The sequence below is a fragment of the Helianthus annuus genome, chromosome 9 (genome assembly GCF_002127325.2).
Source record: "Helianthus annuus cultivar XRQ/B chromosome 9, HanXRQr2.0-SUNRISE, whole genome shotgun sequence".
Lineage (NCBI taxonomy): Eukaryota > Viridiplantae > Streptophyta > Magnoliopsida > Asterales > Asteraceae > Helianthus > Helianthus annuus.
Window position 1 is genome coordinate 137,308,622 of NC_035441.2, and position 22,818 is coordinate 137,331,439.

General features: G+C 34.3%; 2 long non-coding RNA genes across 3 annotated transcripts; both read left to right on the forward strand.

The window, feature by feature from the left end:
* The first annotated feature begins 11,095 nt into the window (after positions 1–11,095).
* On the forward strand, positions 11,096–14,639 carry LOC110878863. 2 transcript variants are annotated; one of them, XR_004867361.1, is made up of 6 exons: positions 11,096–11,544; positions 11,640–11,710; positions 12,604–12,824; positions 13,640–13,721; positions 13,894–13,958; positions 14,047–14,639. It is a non-coding gene; the product is annotated as an uncharacterized LOC110878863 (long non-coding RNA). The 2 variants fall into 2 exon arrangements; XR_002558255.2 differs by having other exon boundaries at positions 13,894–14,615.
* Positions 14,640–15,992: 1,353 nt separating this feature from the next.
* LOC118482125 lies at positions 15,993–19,535 on the forward strand. The gene is made up of 2 exons (XR_004867362.1): positions 15,993–16,105; positions 19,343–19,535. It is a non-coding gene; the product is annotated as an uncharacterized LOC118482125 (long non-coding RNA).
* The last annotated feature ends 3,283 nt before the right edge of the window (positions 19,536–22,818 follow it).

Consider the following 22,818-nt stretch of genomic DNA (forward strand, 5'->3'; position numbering starts at 1 on the left):
TTATCGTGTGTTGTAGTTTGGAAAGATGACCGAATAGAGATCTGAATAACAAACTGTGGAGAACTTGTTTGTGTCGGGTTCTTCTGCTAGTTACTTGATCAACGGACTGATCGGTAACGTAACTCTACTTGTGCTCCGATTTAAGCGGCGTGTTCCGATCAACGTTGTTTAAAGGTGATGAAGAGTTTAGAAACCCTAGAATGATGGTGCTTTTACGGGAAAAAATGTGATAATTGAAAAACATCAATCTATACGGCCCGTACACAGTTATACGGCCCGTATACATTTGGTAAACATCAAAAACCTCAGAAATAAATCCATTGAGCCGTATACTTTTTATAAATCGTATACACTTGTATACGGCTCGTATAACTATATACGGGCCGTATATAATAAAATAAAAAAAAACATTCTCTGCGCATTTTCCTATTCAAAAACATTCTATACGGGCTGTATATTTTGTATACGGCCCGTATACACTAGGGATGTGAAAATAAGATCTAGGGGGTGTGGGAATAAGGGGAGCCTTTACAGAATCATCTTGAATTCGAATAATGAGTTGACTTGGCATCGTATTTGGACTTCAGAGGGCTGTCTTTACCAACAATTGAAAAGCCAATAACGAGTCTGGATTTCATTCACTTTGTAAAAGTTGAGTTGATATTCTCTGACCAGAATATATTCCATGTTCTCATCACACGGACTTTCACGTACATGAGGCCTAAACCTTGCCACTTTAATACAAACAAATGCCCAATTTTTATTAAATTGTTTTGGTAATATTCTCATCACATTGCTATAAGCTATAAATATGACCTTCACAACCCATTGGGAATTGCCATTTTAAGTTTACAACTAGAGTTGAATGTATGGTAACACGAATAGAGAGAGTTTCGTTTGGTAGCCAAGGATGACTTGCCTGCTTCTTCTTTTTAAAGGGTCTGGTCTTTTTAGACTGGTGACTTGAGACCCTTTGATTGGTTGGTAATCAGGCAGTCTCCTTAGCTAACCTGACGATCTCTTCTCTCTCACGCTAGGCAATAGACGATTCAAGTATGTTGAAAATGACACGGTCGTTGCCAACTATACACATTAAAGGTGAGTGTTTTGGTGCTATCTTGAGTTAAACTAATTGATTATTTGTATCATGTCACCACCATTGTTTCCTTGGTGTATTTGGGTTAAACTAATTGACTATTTGTATCATGTCACCACCATTATTTCCTTGGTGTATATGTGACTCCTTGGGTAGGAGATAGAAGATTACTAACAATTACCTCGATTGTGTTCAGAACGTTGTAAGACAATTCGATCCTTATCCGGTGTAGGTGTTAAGCTTTATTTAAGCTAGTTTTTGTTCTTCACTTGTTGCTCTATGACGGGTTCCCTTGATTGCACATCATTATCATCTTGCAAGCATCATGATATGATCATATTGTATAGATGAGTTTTTAGTAGTATATCTTGTATTGGTTATTAAGCTCGGAAATAAGGGCGGAACCAATGTATAATGAGCCGTAGCATGGGCTACGGCTCAACTTTCTTGGCGAAGTATAATTTTTCTTTTAATGTTCTGTTTTATTTGTCTAGGATACCCCTAAACCAATGTTAGGATACCTCTAAGTGTTTGTGAAAATAAAACGAAATGAAATTTGACATTTGATGGAAACGAAAATTTCTGAGAAGGAACTTGTAGGTGGCACATATTGTTAAAGAAGGAAGAATATGAAGTTATATTTAAAGTTAATATAACAATATGGCATTTAGACAATAAATGTGGAGGATTTGGAAAGCCAGGAACGAGAAGGTGTTTGAAGGGCAGTTTATTCCTATAGCTAAAACAGTGGAGCAGATAAAAGAAGACGCGTTTATGTGGATATCCAACCGGTCCAACCTCGGTTCGATTAGCTGGGAAAAATGGAAGTATTTTGATATTATTGACTTGATGTAATTCGTTTTGTTGTCGTTTTTCTTGTTGTTTTTTCCATCCATGTTTTGTTTTCCCAGCTTCTTGCTGGCTCTTTATATATATATAAAGTGTGCTTGCCGTTCAAAAAAAAAAAGGTAAGAACATGTTAAACATAATTACTAGCATTAACCATACATCGCGGTACTCAGTGTTTTAAAAACCGGTAAATACCGCCCGGTTATACCGGTATTACCGTTTGCAGATGTAAATCCGGTACGAAACACCCCGGTAAATAAGTGAAACGGCATAAGGTTTGTACCGGCGGTAAAATCCGGTATACCGATTTGAAACGTAATACCGGTACCGGCCCAAGGTTATTTTAGTTTGGGTTGTTACTTATTTTTATTACATATGTTAGTTATCTTACGTAATTTTTATATATTATAATTATTCGTAACTAAAACTTCTTATTTAATATTGTATGAAACGAAAATAGTTATCCTCTTGTTGATGAGGATAACGATGATAGTGAATATCATCTTTTTGTTGAAAAGTTGAATGATTTTCAATTATTTTTTGGATTATTTTTTAATTATGGATTAGTTTTTAGATTATCTTTTAATATGTAATCATGCATTTTTAGATTAACTTTTGAGTTGATGTTGTAATTTATGAAATTATAGAGTTAATTAGTCAACCCGGTTAAACCGCTCGGTACAATCTGGTACAACCGGTTGAACCATTTTTTAGACTAATCCGGTTTAATTTAAAAACCGGTTTTTAAAACATTGGCGGTACTATTTTGCAAATGTCAGAAGTCAAATTTAATTAGTAGTCTACTATTTTTCACCGGTTAATAGTGTTCTACCGGACAGTAAACATTACTTATTTGTGTTTTTTTTTTCTTCACTTTGTTTATTTATTACTTTACCTGCCATTAAACATTACTAGCCGCATAAGGTCCCTAAGGGTTTTCAAATTCTCAGAGATGATCCTAAGTAAAAGAAAATTTAAAGAGTCCATTTTTATTAGTCGCACAAAGCCCTTTGGGGGCCATCGAATTCTCATAGATAAAAGGTTTTTTAGGATACCACTGAATTTTTCTTCTAGTTCCGTTACTATTCGAAAAAACGGCCGTCTCTGGTCGGGTTAGATACCATTCAAAATTTGTTCATGTGAAGTAGGCTTAGGTAAAAAGGTTCTGCTTGAATATAATGTATCAAAATAGATTCACTACACTAGATCCAAAAATTATGATATATCGCCAATCATACAAACAAAAATATTTAAATAAATTGATTTTGTCAAAGAATGAGTCATGGTTTCCAATAGAGTTTTCACACATTTAGACTCCTCAATCGTGTTTTCACACCTCACCACTTTCACTAGGTAATCTTGATGATAAATCACCTTAAAAAATAACACGTGTTCCATTCTATAATGACATGTACCTTCACACGATTTTAATAAAAACAACCCATATTTATCACCTACCACATAACTATTCCGATGCCGTACGGAATCCACGTCTCCTCTCTTGTCTACTTATAATAATAAGGTTCTTATCTACAACAAAACATGTCGGTCATTAGTTGTACTTGTTCAGTGTAAAAACTAAAATGGAGGGTGGCAACAAACACGCCAACCTAGTCCGGCAAACCGACGAATACGGCAACCCACTTCACACAACACTCGACAACGGCCGTCAGGGGTTGGGCACCAACGTAGGTCATGCCACGGGTGGCGCAGGATGTCATTATGACTTCAGGGATACCACCGGGGTTGGTTTAGGGTTTGGTGTTTCTGGCACCAACCTAAACCAACCTGATATCACCCCTGTGGGTGGCGGTGGTATCGTTAAAGAGACTGGAGGCCGTGATGCTAGCTTACACGGGTTAAGTGATGAGCATGGAGAAAAGGGGAAGACGGAGAAGATTAAAAGTTGAAGAAGCAACTATTGATTTGATGTGGTACATGTATATATGACGATGGTTATAGAAGTAGGGTAAAGTTGTTGTACAAATAATCTTAACATACTAAACATACAAATTGAAGGAAAACTCAAAAAGACAAGGTGGCATTTTTGTAATTATCAATAAGTTACTCTACAAATATACCTAAAAAAACCTAACCACTCCCCCCACCCCCCAAAAAAAACCTAAACCCCCACCTCCCCCCACCCCCAAAAACCTAAAAAAACCTAAACCCCCACCCCCAAAAACCTAAAAAAAACCTAACCTCCCCACCCAAGCTAAAATGCTAAAAACTAAACCCCTAAAAAACCTAAAAAAATCTAAAAAAATAAAAAAAAAACCACACAAATTATTTTATTTTATTTTTTTAACATTTTTATTAAAAAATTGCTACTTTTAGTAGCAGGCAAAAAAAATTTTTTTTTTTTTTTTTTTTGCTAACGAAATGTAGCGATTTTTTAATAAAAGATGTTAAAAAAATATGTGTTTTTTTAGGTATTTTTGGTTGTAACTTTGATAGTTGGTAGTAATTACAAAAATGCCACCTTGTCTTTTTTAGTTTTCCTTCAATTTGTATGTTTAGTATGTTAAGATTATTTGTATTTGATCTTTTGCCTATAGAAGTAATGGGTGGTGACTCATGATTAATGTTATAGCTCTATTGTGTTAGAATAAATAAATCACAATGATCCGTCTTTAAATAAAGTGTTTAGGGTAAAAATGATTTACAACACTTTTAAAGCTGGAGAAACGGTTAGGGATCTTGATCTTCGAAACCGGTTTAAAAATTAAAACCGGTTTTAAAAAACCGGTTAAAAACAGGTTTTCTTGGCAAAAACCGGTTATAAACAGAACAGGTTATACCAGTTTGGGTTCCATTCAAAAACTGGTTATAAACCGAATAGGTTATACCAGTTTGGGTTCCATTCTTGAAAAACCGGTTCAAAAACCAAACCGGTTTTTTTAAAACCGGTTTTTTTTAAAACCGGTTTTTTTCCGACACGTAAATAACCGGTCCTGTTAAAAACCGGACCGATTTTTAGAAAACAAACCGATTTGTACACTTCTATATAGTCCCCAACTTTTGGAAATTACGTGTATACTCCTTGTGGTTTACTCGTTTGTTACTCGGATAGTCCCTAAAGTGAATGGCGATTAGTTTTCTCCGTTAAGTCCATTTAAAATGACAAAATTACCCTTGTTTTTACTAAAATAAAAGAGAAATCTGATTAATCATATAAAATATTAGTTAGGCCCACAATTAATTATTAAACAATTAATAATATATTACAACCCATCCCCACCCCACCCCACCCCCTTCTTCTAAAAAAATCCAAACCGTCTCTCTCTCTAAACCTTCCTCTCCCTACCTTCATCTACAAAACAGCCACCAAACGCCGTCGTGACTTCGTCTCCCGCCGCCGCACCAGATCAATCCACAGAGAGAGAAAGAGAGGAAAGTGAACGAAAGAGATCCGACATCGTGGTGTTGGTCATTAGAGGTTACCGGCATCGACAATTAATGACGATAATGATGGTTCAAGAAGAACCCCAGGTACCTGAAAATAAAGAGATCTCATTATATTGTATCATGTCTATGAAATATATGGAATTGAAACAAATCGACGTCGTCATACTTTTGTATATAATATAGCGCTTGAAATGATAAGGATCAAAATTTAAGATCTGCCTATGAGAAATGATTTGCCATAATGGAAAGATGCAAATAAGGTAAAGTTGAATTCTCTAATGGCATGGAAAGTCTCTGTACCAACAGTCCATACAACTGAAGTTGTAAAATATGTTTGATATAAACGGGTCTTTTATGCGAATTATGTGAAAATCAAATTGAGTGATATAAGGAAAAATTGGTGGCACAAGAATTTTCGCAAAGACCTATGATTGATTATGAGAAGACGTATTCTCCAGTGGTGGGTGCATTGACTTTCCAATATTTTATTAGTCTGGTAATATAAAGAGAGTTTTGATATGCGTCTTATGAATGTTATGTATCACTTGATACTGAAAGTTTACATGAAAGTCCCGAAGGATTAAATTATGTAAGATGTAAAGTAAGTTTTCGAAAACAATGTGATCATCTATACATATTCAGATTTGAATAGGTTATGATTATTTTACATATTGGAACTCATGATGAGTTTCTAAAGCAATTGAGTGTTTAAAAGGTTAATTGAAACATCTTAATGATGTAATACTTGTGCACCAAGAAACATACATAGAAAATTTGTACCCGATGATTGTGATATCTCAATAAATAGTGTACATGCATGGTACAATATGGATTTTGGAGATAAAAGCAATTGTCCATGACATCTTGCATATGATATACATATCTATGTGTTAAATGGACAAATTTATGTAGCAAAACTTCTTAAGAGTGAAATCGCATGCATATTTGGATAAGATAGAAAAAATTCCCTCATGGATTGATAATGGTAGAAGTATTAATGATGTCAAAACCTCAAGAACGTATTATATGAAATTGACAAAATACGTATGGACTAAATAGTCGAGACGAGTGTTGTACAACTCGAGATATTCGGATAAAGAAGGATATAAGTTTGATTAAATTAGCCATGTTCTATCAACATTCTACTTTTAAAAGTTCACTATAATCTCAATTTACAGTAATGATGTCTAGACATCATCGAGAGAAATTGTCGAGCTTTTAGAGGGAGAATTTTTGAATGACCTTGGCACGGTGCAGTTTGAGTATATATGTAATTATATTTTACCAATCCTTCAAGTACATCTAGAAGATGATGTTTGGATATTTTACTATAGACATTGTTGAACCTTAAAGTATGTTAAAGGTTGTTAAGTCATTTGTTATAAGAAATGCCCATTATAATCTCCTACCAAAGTAGAGATTCTCATTCTAGAAGTACCATCGTTAAATGCATAAGTGAATTAATATGTTTTGCTAGTTATATATGGTTATAATATCTTTCACTTGAGCTTATTATCATGATATAACCTTTGTCAAGCGAAGAGACATTTGAATGAGTTCAAAGAAAGATTTCAGGTATAAACGATATTTGATTATATTTTACTAACCCATCAAAACAAGTTTGGTTAGTCTTGTAGTGCAGGAATGTAACAAAACACAGTCGTGGACATATGATATTTTTCGGAAGGAGGCACATAAAGTCTCGTTAGAAGATTATACAACATTGCTCAACATAAAGGATTACACATTAAGGGATCAAACGACAAATCATTGGCTACAAAAGAGTTGTTTGACTTTCAAGGAAGATGGACACACGTCAATTAAAGTATACATATTAAAATGAGGGGGAGCTTTATTCAAGTTGCACTCTTTTTCCCTTGACTAAGTTTTCTCCCACTGGGTTTTCTTAGTAAGGTTTTTAATGAGGCAACATACATAATCCAGAAGTATTATGAGAAGAAATTACGCACTGCACTTTTTTTCCCTTAGCTGAGGTTTTGTCCCACTAGGTTTTCCTGGCAATGTTTTTAACGATGCAACATCTCAAAGAGTATGAAGCTGATAATTAAGGGGGAGTGTTATAAATATATTTTATTATGTGGTTATCAACTCCTTAAATAGATTGGCTTCTTCTCCAAGACTTCCTCTCCTATATATGTTTATTGTATTCTTTTGTAAAATACACACCTCAATCAATAATATGAATCTCTTTATTCTTGTTATTCTTTCATATTCTTTTGCTATTAGGCTAGTTTCATAACAAATACAAGAATACAATGTGACTCACACCTAAGGTCAACTCTGGTCCTAAACATTGTGGTACCAACATTCTATTTTGGCCTTTTATATTTTCAAAAGTTATAGCTATAACTTTACATTAGCTAATTACCTTAGAAGACAGTACAAATCATCATGGAAAAACATTATGGGTTCTATCTTTTAATAGTTGTCATTAAGCATTTATGGAAAAACATAAAGGGCATTCATTACAGATTACACTATATATAACACTCAGTAATCAGTGATCACTATTTAAGCATTTAGCAGGTAACATAAAATAGTAAAATCATCATGGAAATTCACAAGTAAAGGGTTAAAACGTTTATACCAATAAAAGTTTAATGTAAAAATATCACAAAAATTACTTAAAAGAGTTAAATAAAAAAATAAAACTAAAAGGATTAATACATTATTGGCCCTTCATTAACGGATCCTGGTTTTCTTGATCAATATTCTACCACTTTGTTCGATTTTGTTAATCGATCGCCAATGGTATTGCTTGCTTCTGCCTAAAAAGATCATAACCCTCTATAGTTATATTCTTTCATCTTTACGGAAAGTGTGTGTACCAAGTATTGATTTTAATATATTATTCTTTTAATCATCTTGATTTTAATATTTTTTGTTCAAAGGATGAGTTGACTTTGCATACTCATTGGAGGGATGTCTTTACCAAGTATTGAAAAGTGAAAACCCAATACAGTCTTAAAACATGCCACTTTAATACAAACAAATGCCCGAATTTTATTAAATTATTTTGGCTATATTCTCATCACTTGGCTATAGAATATAAATATGACCTCCGTGAATCATAAGAACTTGCCGTTTTAGCCTTCACAACTTGAGCTAAGGGTATGTAACACGATAAGAGAGAGTTTCGTTTGGTAGCTAATGATGACTTGCCTGTAATTATTACTTTTTTATTCAAAGGGTTTGGTCTTTCTACACTGATGCTTTGAGACCCAAGCAGTTATCAGGCAGTCTCCTTAGCTAACCTAACAATCTCTTCTCTCTGATGCCAACCCTTCTCTTCTTTCATCATTAATTTCTTTATACTAGGTTATCCACCAATTAGATATGTTGAAAATGACACGGTTGTTGCAAACTACACACATTAAAGGTGAGCGTTTTGACCTTACCTTGAGTTAAACTAATTGGTTTCTTGTATCATGTCACCACCTTTATCTCATAGGTGTGTATCAGTGACGTACTTATTGGGGACGCGATTAGTAACAATTGACTCTTGCTTGTAGTGGCGGACGTACCTTATAATAAGGGGTAGCCTCCGCTACCCCTTGACGCTCCGGCGGCAGTGTAAATTATTTACGTTTTTTTGGCGTTTTTTTCAATTTAGTTACCCTTTTTTTGAAACGTTATCCCTATAAGGATTTTCTAGATCCGTCATTACTTGGTTGTGTCCGTATCATGTGTTGATTAGAGTACTATTAGGTTTTACCAAATATAAGTATGAAGTCTTTCGTCTAGACATGCTCTCTTATGTTGGTAAATGGTAATCTTATGCAAGGGAGTAAAGTGATGGGTCACTCTTTTTTTATAGGAGTTAAACCTTTTTTCAAGATCATCATGAGAGATTAATAGTTTAAAGAAACAAAAGTAATGAGTTTTGTTTCTTTTTGGTTAATTGTGTTACATAGGTCACTAAAATTAACGTACAATCATATTTACATTGGTCTTTACTAACGTACGTTCAATTCTTTGGAATTTTATAAAATTTGAAGTTGAAGGTTTTAATTCTGTACTTCTGGTTTACATAATTCACTAAAATTGAAATTTAAATTATGTAGATAATAGAGAGAGGAGAGCCAATGAGGTAGTGGTGGAGTGTTGGGGGAAAATTTGGTGTTCCTTGTGACCCAAGTTCAACTCTTACTCTCCCCATTATTTTCTGCGGCATCTAGGTGAAGTGAAGGGTGAATACGGGTGGCGTCGGTTCGTCTTCGATGGGAGGCGAGGTTTCACCGATTATTCCACTGTCGTGTCTTTGGGCGGGTGGAGGTTGGGTTTCCGTGCATCTGGGAGAGCCAAGGGGCTGGCGATGGTCGAATAGTCGACCTTGGCCACAACGTTTGGTGTCATGATGGTTGACACGTAGTTAGTTGTGGTTAAAAAAATAGAGAAGGAGAAATTGAACTTTGAATGGATTTTCATAAATGTTTCAAAGTAAAAGAATAAATTTTTAATTTAGATAGTGAAAGAACACAACTAATTAAATGAGGCCATCAACTTGTAAGTCTCCACCAAAATGAAAAGAGGAGTCACAAGTTTTTTGGTAGATTTTGTTTTCCAAATATCAAGTAGACTTTGTTACTATTATTATTTTTTATATTTGTTGAGTATTAATATGCAATATGGTTGTGCATTTTGGTTTTGTATATTATGTTTTGCTTACTTTTTGTGATTATTGGTATTGTGCCTTGTTTTGTGGTGTGGTACATATGCTTCTCTTATAAAAGACACCTTCTCTCATTTGTAGCTTTCACGGCACGCCCCTCCAGTCATCACTTCTTCGACGATACCAATCTGATATCTTCTCCGTCCAACCATTTTGTCTTCTTAATTGCTCATTATGTTTGCCTAAGGCTACGGTTAACCCATTAGAGTTTTAAGTAAACACATGCAATATTAGGTTGATTGTTGATGTGATTCTTGGTGGTTAGGAGGTCTTGTTCCTTGCGAAATGGAGTGAACGGCAGAACAATGGAAATAAAAATTAGGGTTTCTAAGGGAACTCAAAAAAAGTAGAGCGTGTAATTTTGTGGATTAAATAGGATCCGAATAACGTATACGAGTCGGGTAGCTCATATGGGGCTTCACTAAAGAAAAAAAAAACCCGAAAATTTTTCCTCCTAAACCACATCTAGGAAGCTTTAATAACATGCCAGATCAGCCTATAGAATTTTATTTATAATATTATAATTTGATAACGCATTTATTTTATTTAATACTTATTATATTATTAATTTTAAGTAATTTTCTTTGAAAGACAATTTTAAGTAACTTTTATGTTGGAAAACTTTTCCCCATCAACAATTATAGCATCTTTTTCCCCATTCACATTCTTAGTAAACCGGTATTAGAGTCTTTTTGTGTTGTGGTGGAAGCATAATTAATCAAACTTAAACCAACCATAACTGCAATAAAACAGAAGCCAAACCAACACAAAGTACAACAACCAGAGCCAGATATTGCACACAAAGCAGAAAACCAAAGCATCAAACATATCAATGTTAATCTATATCTATATATATATATAAACATGATAAATAAGGGTTGATGTGTCATGATATAAGGGCTTGGAAAATGATGTGGCATCACCATAGGCACTCTAGAATTTGGTTTTGGCTCCAAATTCGGGTCTTTTTTTCTTAACATGGACAGACAAGGGATCTGGGTTTTGACCCGGCTATAAATACCTTCTAAAACACGCTTTTTTGTAATCCATGTTCTAAACCCTAGCCTCCCCTTCCTTCCTCTTCTACATCAGTCATCGCCGCCATCACTGAATAAGGATTAAGATATCGATCAACCACTACAGGTATGTTCTTGATCTTCAAATTAACTCCATGTGTAAGAGTATGGTGACGGTGGTGGTGGTAGCCTTAAGAGTAACGAATCTGTATGTTCTTTGACTCTATCCTTTTTTTGGTATGAAAACCCTAACTCGCATCTTTGAACAATCGATGCCAAACCCTCAAGGTAAGTTTGAAATTAAGTAATCTACGCCACTGCATGTGATTTTCATTTGATTTTCAATGTTCAACGCAGATTTTATTCGACACCACGATGTTTGATTTACTAACATTCATCTACTATCTGTGTTTGTTCATGGATTTGGGGTTTTTGATGATTCTCGACTGTTACAACTTGCGTTTCTGTTGATTATCTTCTTGGTAATTTTGTGCTTCCGATTCGTATTTTGGATACTCCAAGTTTTATTAGCAGTTCTAAGTCTTATCATTATCTTCTACTTGGCGTATGATTATAGGATTGGTTGAGCAGAGCCACAAACTGGGCTAAATTCGGTGCAACAGCCGGGTTAGGTGTACCAATGTGAAGGTAATTGTCTACTAACATTTTTTATACCATAAACTTCTTCACACACATATATTTGTATATTCAGGGCTCTTTGCTTCTGAAAAACTTTTTTAGAAAAAAAACTTATCTATATGTGATGCATAATTTCAATGTTAAGCCCTTTCGTGCATCACAATTTGGAAAAAAATGATGCACAAAACTTACTCTACCTGATGCTCTACTATTTTTTTTTCAAAAAATCTCAGCGATTTTCAAGAGGCATCTAATCATGATTCACATAAAATTTCAGGATGAAATGTGGATTTAAGCAGAGTAGAAAACTGATCCACTAATTTCTAACTTCAATCCATAGTTTTGTTAATGTGCTAATATGTGGAATTTTGGGTCAATTTAACAAAGTTAATTTGTCGTTTTGCTTTTCATGATTATTTAGATTCTCATAGGATCCTAAGCGAGCCCACACATATGTACATATATATGTATGTACACACACACACATATATATGGTTATATATGTGTGTATTTAACATACACATACATGCACACATGCATGTAGTGTAGGTATGTGTGTGTAAAGAACCAATTCTAAGTAGAGAACTGCATAAGCATATGTACATAGTGATGGCCAGATAAGACTTGAGAGAGGGGATTATGCGGTTAATGTGGCTCTTGCAGTTCTCTACCCAAGTTTGATTTTGTTATGAAAGACTCTCTCTCTGTATTACTAATGTTGTAACTTTGATTTACAATTTTACGTATTTGAGCGCATTCATAACTCATAACATTGCTAAAAGATAATGGATTTGTTTGGCTCACATATCTCTTATAAGTTTTCAGATTCTCAAATGATTTTGACTGGTATATGTTTGTGTATATATATTTGTTATGTTTATTCTGTATGTTGGTTGGTTCAGGTGGTTCAGCATGGTGCTTGCTTAGGCCTTGGCTTGGCAGCTTTAAGGACCGCTGATGAAGATATATACGATGAGATAAAAAGTGTCCTCTACAATGACAGTGCTGTTGCAGGTGAAGCTGCGGGCATTAGCATAGGCTTACTAATGGTGGGGACTGCAAGTGAGAAGGCATCAGAGATGCTGGTATATGCTCATGAGACGCAACATGAATAAATCATAAGGTAAGTTGTTTCGTATAACGTGTCGCTTCATTAAGGACGTGGCAACTTTGACCCATTTATGACAAAGAGTTTAATAGTTTAATTTGAGTTATGCTTTATTAATGGGTACAACAGAAATAATTAGCTAAAAAGGAAACGGGTCGAATGAGTCGAAAATCGCCTGAAGTGTAACTTATATCCATAAAACATCCAAAACTTTTATTTTTGACAAAACAGATAGATCTTACTGAGATAAGTTAATTATTTGATCTGAAATCAATATTAGACTTTTTTGGTTTTAAGTTAAATTATGTGTTCTTTAGTTAATAATGTAGTCGGTTAGCTAATCTTCCTCTACCCTAAATATTAGGGGTGCTAAACGGGTCGTGTTTGTGGGTTGGCGGGTTCAACCTGGACTCGAAATTTTTTAACAAACCCGAACATGACCCGAACCCGAAAATCGTGTATACATATGAACCTGAACACGAATATTCTTGGGTTGACCAGAACATGGGCCGGTCAACCGGATTTTATTTTATTTTATTTTATTTTTTTTGTAAAATAACATATGAAAGTTAAAGTCTTACTAAAAAAACACAAATGTATGTAATACAATTGCATTTTAATTATAAAGTTTAATGTCAATTTCTTATTTTATGTTATAATTATGGCATAGAACACTCACCCAATATAATTGATGACATAAATCATATTGTAAAAAAATAAAATATAATATAATCGGGTTAAACGGGTCGACCCACCAACCCGACCCCTTTAGTTCAACTCAATCAGTCGAGTCGGTTCTGACCAAATCTACCAATTATGTAAACCAATAGTTACGCTTATGAAGATCCGTTTGATGGATGGCAACCATTGTTGCAAAACTACGAGGTAGATGGGATGACTAATCCAATAGAGGTAAAGTTATCATGCTATTGTTTTGGCATAGATTTGTTATTAGGCCATATTTAAAAGGAATAAAAGGAAAAGGAAAATGAAAGTAACCCGAATCGGGTTCAACTTTTGGTAGTTTTTTTTACACTTAATTGGGTTTGGGTATGTCTTGAAATTCAGTTTTTTGTGTACTCAGCTTTCAGGTTGCTTCGGGTTAGGCTTGGTATGTGGTTTCGGGTCAGTTTCGATAACTGATTATAGGTAAAATCGACAACGGGATGCCATCCCCTCAATCTTCCTCCCCCCGGATTGATGTTTATTAATGTGTGGTTTTATTTGAATCGAACAGCGTGGAAACCTGCTATTGGCTTTATTAACCGAAATTGTATTCCAACTGTTGTGATTCTTTTAGGTTTATTTGTAATTTGCTCTGCTAGATATATCTTTTTCTTTTGTAAAATATCAGCATGATTAATATCCATAGGTGTGGTCTTCTTAGGATCTTATTCTTAATTATGTTGATGTAGTTTATGTAATGAATAACATTATTTTTCTGCGTACACATATTGATAATGACCATGAAGTGAAGTAGGGTCTTCAACATTTTTGTAAGGTAACATTATACTTTAATTTTTATGAACTTGGGGTATTTTTATGAAATTTAAACAGTAATTTCTACCATTTCAATTGGCTTTCATTTTTTTCATCTTCACTTAGATATGTTCTTCTCTTACCAGGGCAACCCGTATTCTCTTACGTCGTTGGGAGGCTGTCATGATGCAAAAGAGATTGCATATTTGTTGTTTCACTATTGCAGCCATAGTCTTATTTGAGGCCACAACGAATAACCAATTTTGAGCAAAAGAAATTGCAATTCCGGTGAATTTAAATTACCATTATCCTTTTATTATTGTAGAATTTTAGACTTACCAAGTTAAAAGATTCAAATCATGTGATTTATAAGCTTCTATGACTAATAACTTGATCTTAAGTGTCCTCTACCATAAATTATGGCAATTGTAGTGTCATCTTATGGTGTATTTTTATACTAGGTTATCACCCGTGGTACCCACGGTTGTTTTATTTTATTAGTTATTAATCATGTATATTTTTTAAGTATAACGATTTGTTTTTTTTTTAATCTGTGAGGACATTCACTGATAATCCTATATCAATTATGAGATAAGATTATTGGTTTACTGTTTGAGGATATAATCTTTGATTTTAAAATAAATAAAAGCATACAAAAAAGTATTGACATATTAAATGTCTTGGATATAGAAAAGTTATAAACTTTGCATAAACTTAAACATGGGTTGTGAACTTGTAAGAGACTTATAAGCTTATTGATTGCTTATGATCCGTGTTTATAACTTTTGGTAGTTTTTTTTACACTTAATTGTGTTTGGGTATGTCGTGAAATTCTGTTTTTATGTACTCAGTTTTTCAGGTTGCTTCGAGTTAGGCTTGGTATGTGGTTTTGGGTCAGTTTCGATAACTGGTTATAGGTAAAATCGACAACGCGCCAATGTTTGGATACCATGTATGGTCCATAGCTCATGGAACTTTGTTTAGCTTCATAACTTCGTTTTAAAGGTTTATTTGCTAAATTGGTGGGTTGAGCTACAAATTTTGAGATCTTTATAACTCGAATTTGTGGATTGAAAATTATATTCTATTTGACATTGTTTTGACAATGGCTCTACAGAAGTATTGGCTCACCTTAAACGGGTGAATTTCCAGATATTATTTTCATCTTTTAAATGACTCAAAAACTAATCTTTATCATATCAATATAAGCGAATCGGGTAACATTTCAAAACGGGTTGGGTAAGAATCTGATTAAGATCATGTTAAGCACCTGTACACATGACGAAGTGATTTTTTGGCATGTTCTAACAACTATAATGTAGTTCCCAGGATCATTTACGTTAGCTATGATTGCTGAAAAATAACCTTGAACACATGAATTTTCTTTATATACTCGTATTTTATGTACTTGTTGCAATAAGATAATATACTATATATGTGTATAAAAGAGTGGTGTCTTCTATCCACATGATGAATAAATTTAACGTTGATGGTTTTAGGTACTTAACTTACTCGGCTATTATTACAGTATATTTACGAGATGGGCTGGTGATTAGTTCTTTGAATAGTATTTTATGTAAAAGTTACAACTATTGAGCCAACTACTTAGTCATGACTTTTTTGGACAATGCAAATTTAGTGAACAAATAGAATATGTTCTGGAGAAGTTGCAGAGTTTTGGTTATTGGTTCAAAGAAAAAAGTATTGTGGATGAAATGTAATATAAGGGTGAACACAACATACATGTTTTGGAGAACGGTTAGATCAATATATCCGGTTCGTTAGCTTGGAAAGTGGGATCACTTCCGCGGTTAGGGGTACCGTGCATCTATCTTTTTTTCCAGTTGGTTTTGAAAACATGTGTTTTTATTTTATTTCGTGACATAATTCGATTAATATAAATTAATTTTTCCTGCCCGGGAAGTTCCCGGGTGATAACCTAGTACTATATAAACAACAAGATTCAAAACCCAAAGTCGCTCATTTGAATTGCATAGGCTCAACCTCTTGGTTATCTGTATGTGATTTTTTTTCTTTGATTTTTTGGGGCATTTATTTATGTTTCTCCTAGGATGCTTGTCACTTTCAAGTGGCTTCTTACACTTCTTATTTTTAATCCTTTGTATTATAAGTCAACTCCTATAATAATAAGGCTATTTCTGTCATTTTGTATGATCTTAACCGGTAAAAATAACGTCCATTAAATCAAGTGATTATCCAAGTAACAAATGAGAAGTGAGATCACACAAAAAAACTTAACATGAAATTTAAAGGCAGCCATTGTTCTCACATCTCTATTTTCTTACTTTCACATCCCTAATGTATACAGGCCGTATAACCTTATACGGCCCGTATAGAATGTTGTTGCACATAAATAAATGCAGTGGAATTTTTTTTTTATTTTACATGTATACGGGTGTTATAACATTATACGAGTCGTATAACAATTGTATACGAGTAATATAATGTTATACGACCTAATGTGTATATTTTTGTGAGGTTTGATCAGATTTTGGGTTTTTAACATATGTATACGGGTCGTATAATGTTATACGACCCATATATAAGTTTTTTTGTAAAACCGAACAACCCTTTAATAAGTTTTAATAATTGTTTAGATAGCATTTGCAGTATTATTTAGATATATCGGATTATGTTACGAGTTTGTAAAACGTCTATGTTACAATAGTATTATTTTTTATATATATCGAATAAGCAAAACACGTGCATATGATAAACAATACGATAACAATTATTAAACAAGCAAGATAAAATGTAAACATAAGATTAATATTTACAATGTCTTACATCTAAAACAACAAAAGATAAATATTTACAATGTTTCAGATGTAAAACTACAAAACCAAAATATAATAAGCAGCCATGGTTGCAAAAGTCGCTAGGCGCTCCCTAGTCAGTCGACCGGGGAGTTGAGAGTACTCGCATAGGCGGAGAGTACTCGGACATGTTAAATTATAAAGAAATTAGTTTCCAGAAATTAAATATGTGTCTAATAACATAAATTTACTAATATTTATAACAGAATACATGAAAACGATATTCATTATTTAATATGATAGTCATATAAATTATGTTTTATTTTTTTATAGGTCAAACTCGGCCCGAATTGACCAACTAGATCCGATTTTGGCCGAGTTTGACCACATTTGATCGATTCTGAGTAATTAGGCGGAGTTAGAGAAAGTCGTCTCGGCGACCTACCTTGTAGCGACTACTCGGGGAGTACTCGGCCTTGGAAACCTTGTTTTACAACCATGTAAAGCAGCTACGACGTTGGTGGTGGTGATGGTGGTGCAGCGCCAGCTGTAACACCACGAAAATATAAATTTTTATATTATAAATTAAATGTCGGTTATAACCAAGATAAAGTGACTATGAATGAATAACCTAGTTAATCACAAGCCAAGTAATAATAAGGAAACTTGGTTAAATCACACTATATAAAATTTGAGGAAAATTGAGGGGCCAAAAGCGACAAAATTGAAAATGGTTTTTATTAAATAAAACAACAAAAACCAAAACACACACTAAGTGTGTGTTCTGGTTCGACTAAACACAGGGGGCGACCAGGAAGTTCCCCTTCAAACCCTAACTTTTACAAAACTCACAAATTGAAGGCTCAAATCAAGTCCAAATCGAAATCTGAATATAGATTAGTGATCACCTCGGTGAAGGGATCATAAGGTATGTGAAATTTCACTATTTGGTTCCATCTTAAATTTTAGATGAACGCATGAAATTCGAATCTGAGCTTGCATGATCATTGTTTGGATGAAATTAAGAATGAAATTATGTCTAGGAGTAAACCCTAGCCATTTACTTGTTGAATTGATGCTTATAATTGTGAATTCATGATCCTACACTCATGTGTCAAGTGGGTTTTGTAGAAGTATGTTAAACACTAGGATTATCATTGATAACTTAGTGTATTTGAGCTTTATGGAGTGAATTCTAACTTGTTGATATGAAAAATTTACATGAACTTGAGAAACGTTTGGTTTAAAGGATTGCTCTAAAGGTACGTGACTTTGGTCCCGTTACATTACGTATAAACGTTTGGTTTTAGATTGTTAATGGTGACATAATGTAGTATATGCGTTTGACTTGTCATTTAAGTGGCGAAGCCCACTCGACATTCAAACGGGTCAAAATATTGGTTAGAAATAGTTCGCTTGACATTAAAGTGAGGATTTTCACTCGTCAACCAAACGGGTCAAAACTATGTCCTTATATCGATTCTTACACGTAAAGATTTGAAAGCCTCATATTGCGCTAGTGCTAGATAGCAATTTTAGTAATGAACGGTTATACTAAGTTAAGGTTATGAATCTGTGTTATCGGGTCGAATGGTAGAAACTAGTTGCAAGAATTGCATAAAGTGGCAATGCTTGAATTTATAAAAAAAAAACAAGCATGAAATTTGAATACGAGCGTTAAGCCATGTAATGGTACGGATACGCCAAGAATTTCAAGCCCGGGTAATGGGTAAATAAGATTAGAATGCAAAAGAATAAATTGGCGAAAAATTTGCACACATAGTTAACGGGTCGAATAATCGAAACAAGGATTTTGTGGGCCATTCTTTCACAATCCGGGTTTCGTTAAGTGAAATTTTTTATGGTTAGATCGATAATCTTAATACGGACATATAGGAAAAAGAATCAGCTAAAACGGATATGTAAATAAAAAGTTATAAGGAATTAAAAAATAAAAAAAAATAAAGAAGGCTGAGCTGGGCAAACCGTGGGTCACGGTTCTGAACCGTGGCTCACAACCTGGCAGTTCTGCTTTGAGCTGGGTGAACCGTGGCTCACGGTTCTGAACCGTGGCTCACAGCCTGGCAGTTCTGCTTTGAGCTGGGTGAACCGTGGCTCACAGTCAGGCAGTCCTGTTTTGAGCTTGGCAAACCGTAACCTACGGTCGGTTTGAAATAAAATTTTGATTTTGTTTGTTTTTCGTTGTTTACCAATAGAACTTGAATTTATTTGATATTATGATGTCAAAACTAATAATTGATGTGGTTTTGACCCTAGGTAATGCTCGTTTCGTTATGGATGTTGATCAAGCAAGGAAATCAAGAACCGAACATAAGTTTTGAATGCTTCCGCGATAATCTAATCTAGTTCAAACCATGTTGTTTTGTAAACACTTCTAAACGTTGAATATTTTAATCTAGTTAGTTGACTATGTTCAAATGCTATAATGAAGTACATCTTAGTTTATTAACTAAGTTTTTGTTAGCTGTGTATTTTGTTTTAAAAAGCCCGTTATTTTATGATTAAACAATAGTATTATAAGATGAGTGTTACAAGTTGGTAATCAGAGCTCAATGTTATTAACAAGGTGTGTTCGGTTCAAGTTTGATCAAACATCCGGTAAGAATTAGTCATTTAGTAGATTTTATTAAAATATTAGAAAAAGGAATTCGATTTGATGTGTACGGGAAGAGCGTGTTAACACACTCAAACCCGGAAAGTGCACATGAATGGTTTAAGCAAGTGATGAACTTGGCTAAACCAAAGCGAATGATGCATATGTTATAAAAATAAAATGTTTAATAATTAGCATAAACATTTCAGACTCAAGATGACTGATGAAGGCGATAATAATACGGTGCCGATAGTCACCAAACAGAAGAAAGAAATGCCCGGTGTAACCAGGGGCGAATTAGCATCTCAATTAACTAAAGAGATGGAAACTAAAATTTCCGAGGAAGTCGGAAAGGCAGTAGCAGCCAGTCTACCGCAGTTTGTCGAGAGACTACAAACCACAATCTCGCTAGTGGTGGATGATATGATAAATGAATTAAAGGACAGTCTCTTACAAGAAAAAGTTGACGAGAGAGTGTTGGATGTGAACCCAAGTCCCGTAAAGAAATCAAAGCCTAATAAGGCTACTTAGAATGGAGTTACAAGAAGGGGGTCGCCTCAGTGTAAAATTTGTGGAAAAACCCACAGGGGCAAATGCTACCTTAGAAACAAACCATGTCTTATTTGTAGAGAAGTGGGACATGTGGTTGCAAATTGCCCAGGGAAGGTGTTAGTGTGTTATAAGTGTTATAACCCGGGACATAGAAGGTCTGAATGCCCGGAATTGGTTGGAACCGAAGATACAGTTGACGCAAAGTCTGATACCCTGAAAGAGAAGGCAAGGTCTTCCCACATGACAGCCGCAGAGGCTAAAGCTGAACCTGATGCCGTTTCAGGTATGTTATTACAAATTTAATTTCACCATAGATTTTATTCAATACTGGTGTGAACAATAGTTGCGTAGGGGCATACATGAGTAGTGAAACGGGTGAATTATGTAAAAAAAATATATATAAGCATAAGAAAATAAACAATGGTGAGCATGTGAAACTGAGGCGAAAGTAATCATGATAAATTTTGCCGTGGGAAGGAGTGCGCATACACTCGAACCCGGGAACTTAATAAAGTGAATAACTGATGTATTGGGAAGGAGTGTAATAACACCCGAACCCGGAAATTTACAATAGTAATAGATGACAAGGGCATAGTTATAGACTAAGCCAAACCAAATGAAACGTGTAGAAACATCGTTTATGACAACAAACGATGTGGATAAATGCCATACAGAGATATGAAACAATAACATGAAATGAATTAATTTTGTTATTGTAACATTGGATTAAGGTTAAAAATTTAGAGATTAAGATTCGCATAGGAATGTCCTCGAGAGAGAAGCTAAATGGATAATGCGTATTATTCGCAGCTATAGATAATGAAATATCAATAAATATGGATTTAAAAACTCGGGTATGGGTAGATACCCAAGTAGCATGTTAACAATAAAACACTTATGAGGAAGAACGATGATCACATTGATGAGTGTGATTGAATAAAAGACTAGTAAAATAAACATATTAAAAGTGTTGGAACAAAAGCGGGTAAAACCCCAAAAGCCGTATAACAATAGCAGTGATTTTACCAAATAAAGCTTAAGAAATAAACCCACGGGATATTGATAAAAGAGATGGATCTAGGGGTCACTAACAAAAGAAATATGGTGTTCGAATCAAAGTAAACAAAAAAAATCGAAATCGACAATTTAGAATGTCAAGGCATAAGGACAAAGTTGACTGTCATAAGTGATGGAATTCACACAAACAAGATAAACGAGATGAATGAATGACTAAAAGACTTGGTTAAGTAAAAGCGATGGATTTCGCTAAATACGACCAAATAAATCGAGGAACAAAGTCTTAATGCATGCCGGAACGGTTGCTATGAGAATAATTTCGGTAAAATACCCACTTGATAGGTAGGTTATCAGATATATATGTAAACCAATAGACGAGAACGCGGATTAAAAGTCAAAAGACTTGGATTAAGAGTTATGACTAAGAAGACGATAAAATTTTGCAAAACAGAAATTTCGATAGTTATGTTCAACTATTTCAATGTTGGACGGGCTGAATAAAGTATAATACTTGATATTCCAAGTAAGCGCAAACCGAATAGTGAAAGTGCGAAATATTACTGAATCTATGTGATAGGTCGTAAAAGAGCATGGAAGGGAAAATGCAAACCAATGAAACCGAAGTGTTAAAACCATCAAGATAAAGAACCCGGGTAACGGGTTGAAAGGAAGTAGGGGCATAAACCAAATAATGGAATAAGTGGGATAAATCGACACGAAAAACGATGTAAGAAGTCATAGAGTCGGAAAGATAATCCGAAAGAAAATGAGTGTAGCCTTAGACTACGGTCAAGGTCAAACAAGTTTCAAAAGCGAAAATAAATTATTCTAAACATAAAAAGGGGGTGCCTAGACGCCATATGTATATATGTATATACAATTAAATAAAGACACGAGTAGAAGATGATGTACGGGATCGCTATAACCTTCGGGTGATAAACAATATAAGGGTTACGGGACCAAAATGACCCTCGGGTCACAAATGCAAAGAAACAAACTATAGGATCTCACCTTAAAAAGGCGAAGGTCTAATAAAATAGCCTACGAGACTAAGCAAAAGAACCTACGGGTCACTTGGGTAAAACGTGGAGGAAAAAATGATTCTTGTCGTCAAATTCTTGATACGATTAAATAACATGTGTTAAAGAGGAAAACGTTAAATTAAAATTTAGTTTTAGTAAGAAACAATGTTTAACAATTATGAATATTATGAGACAAATCAGAAGATATAGGTCTTTACACCGATAGGTGTAAAACGATACTTTAGAAAGAAGATTTTGTTAATGAAAGGTTTATAAAAACTTAAACATGACGTGATGCGATGCGATCATTGTTATAAGAGGTGATATAGAATACAACCACGTTGTAATATGAGTTACTAGATGTGAAATTATAAGTGCGCAAAGGGCCGATGACGGCAATATAGTATACCAGAATAAGAATAACGAGGTATGAGGTAAAATGGTGACTAATCAGTCTAGCCAATAAGACCATCCGAAGTCAAAATGTTGTTGTGATTAATACAAAACACTGGTCAATATGGGGTTAGTATGGAGTAAACATGTTGGCG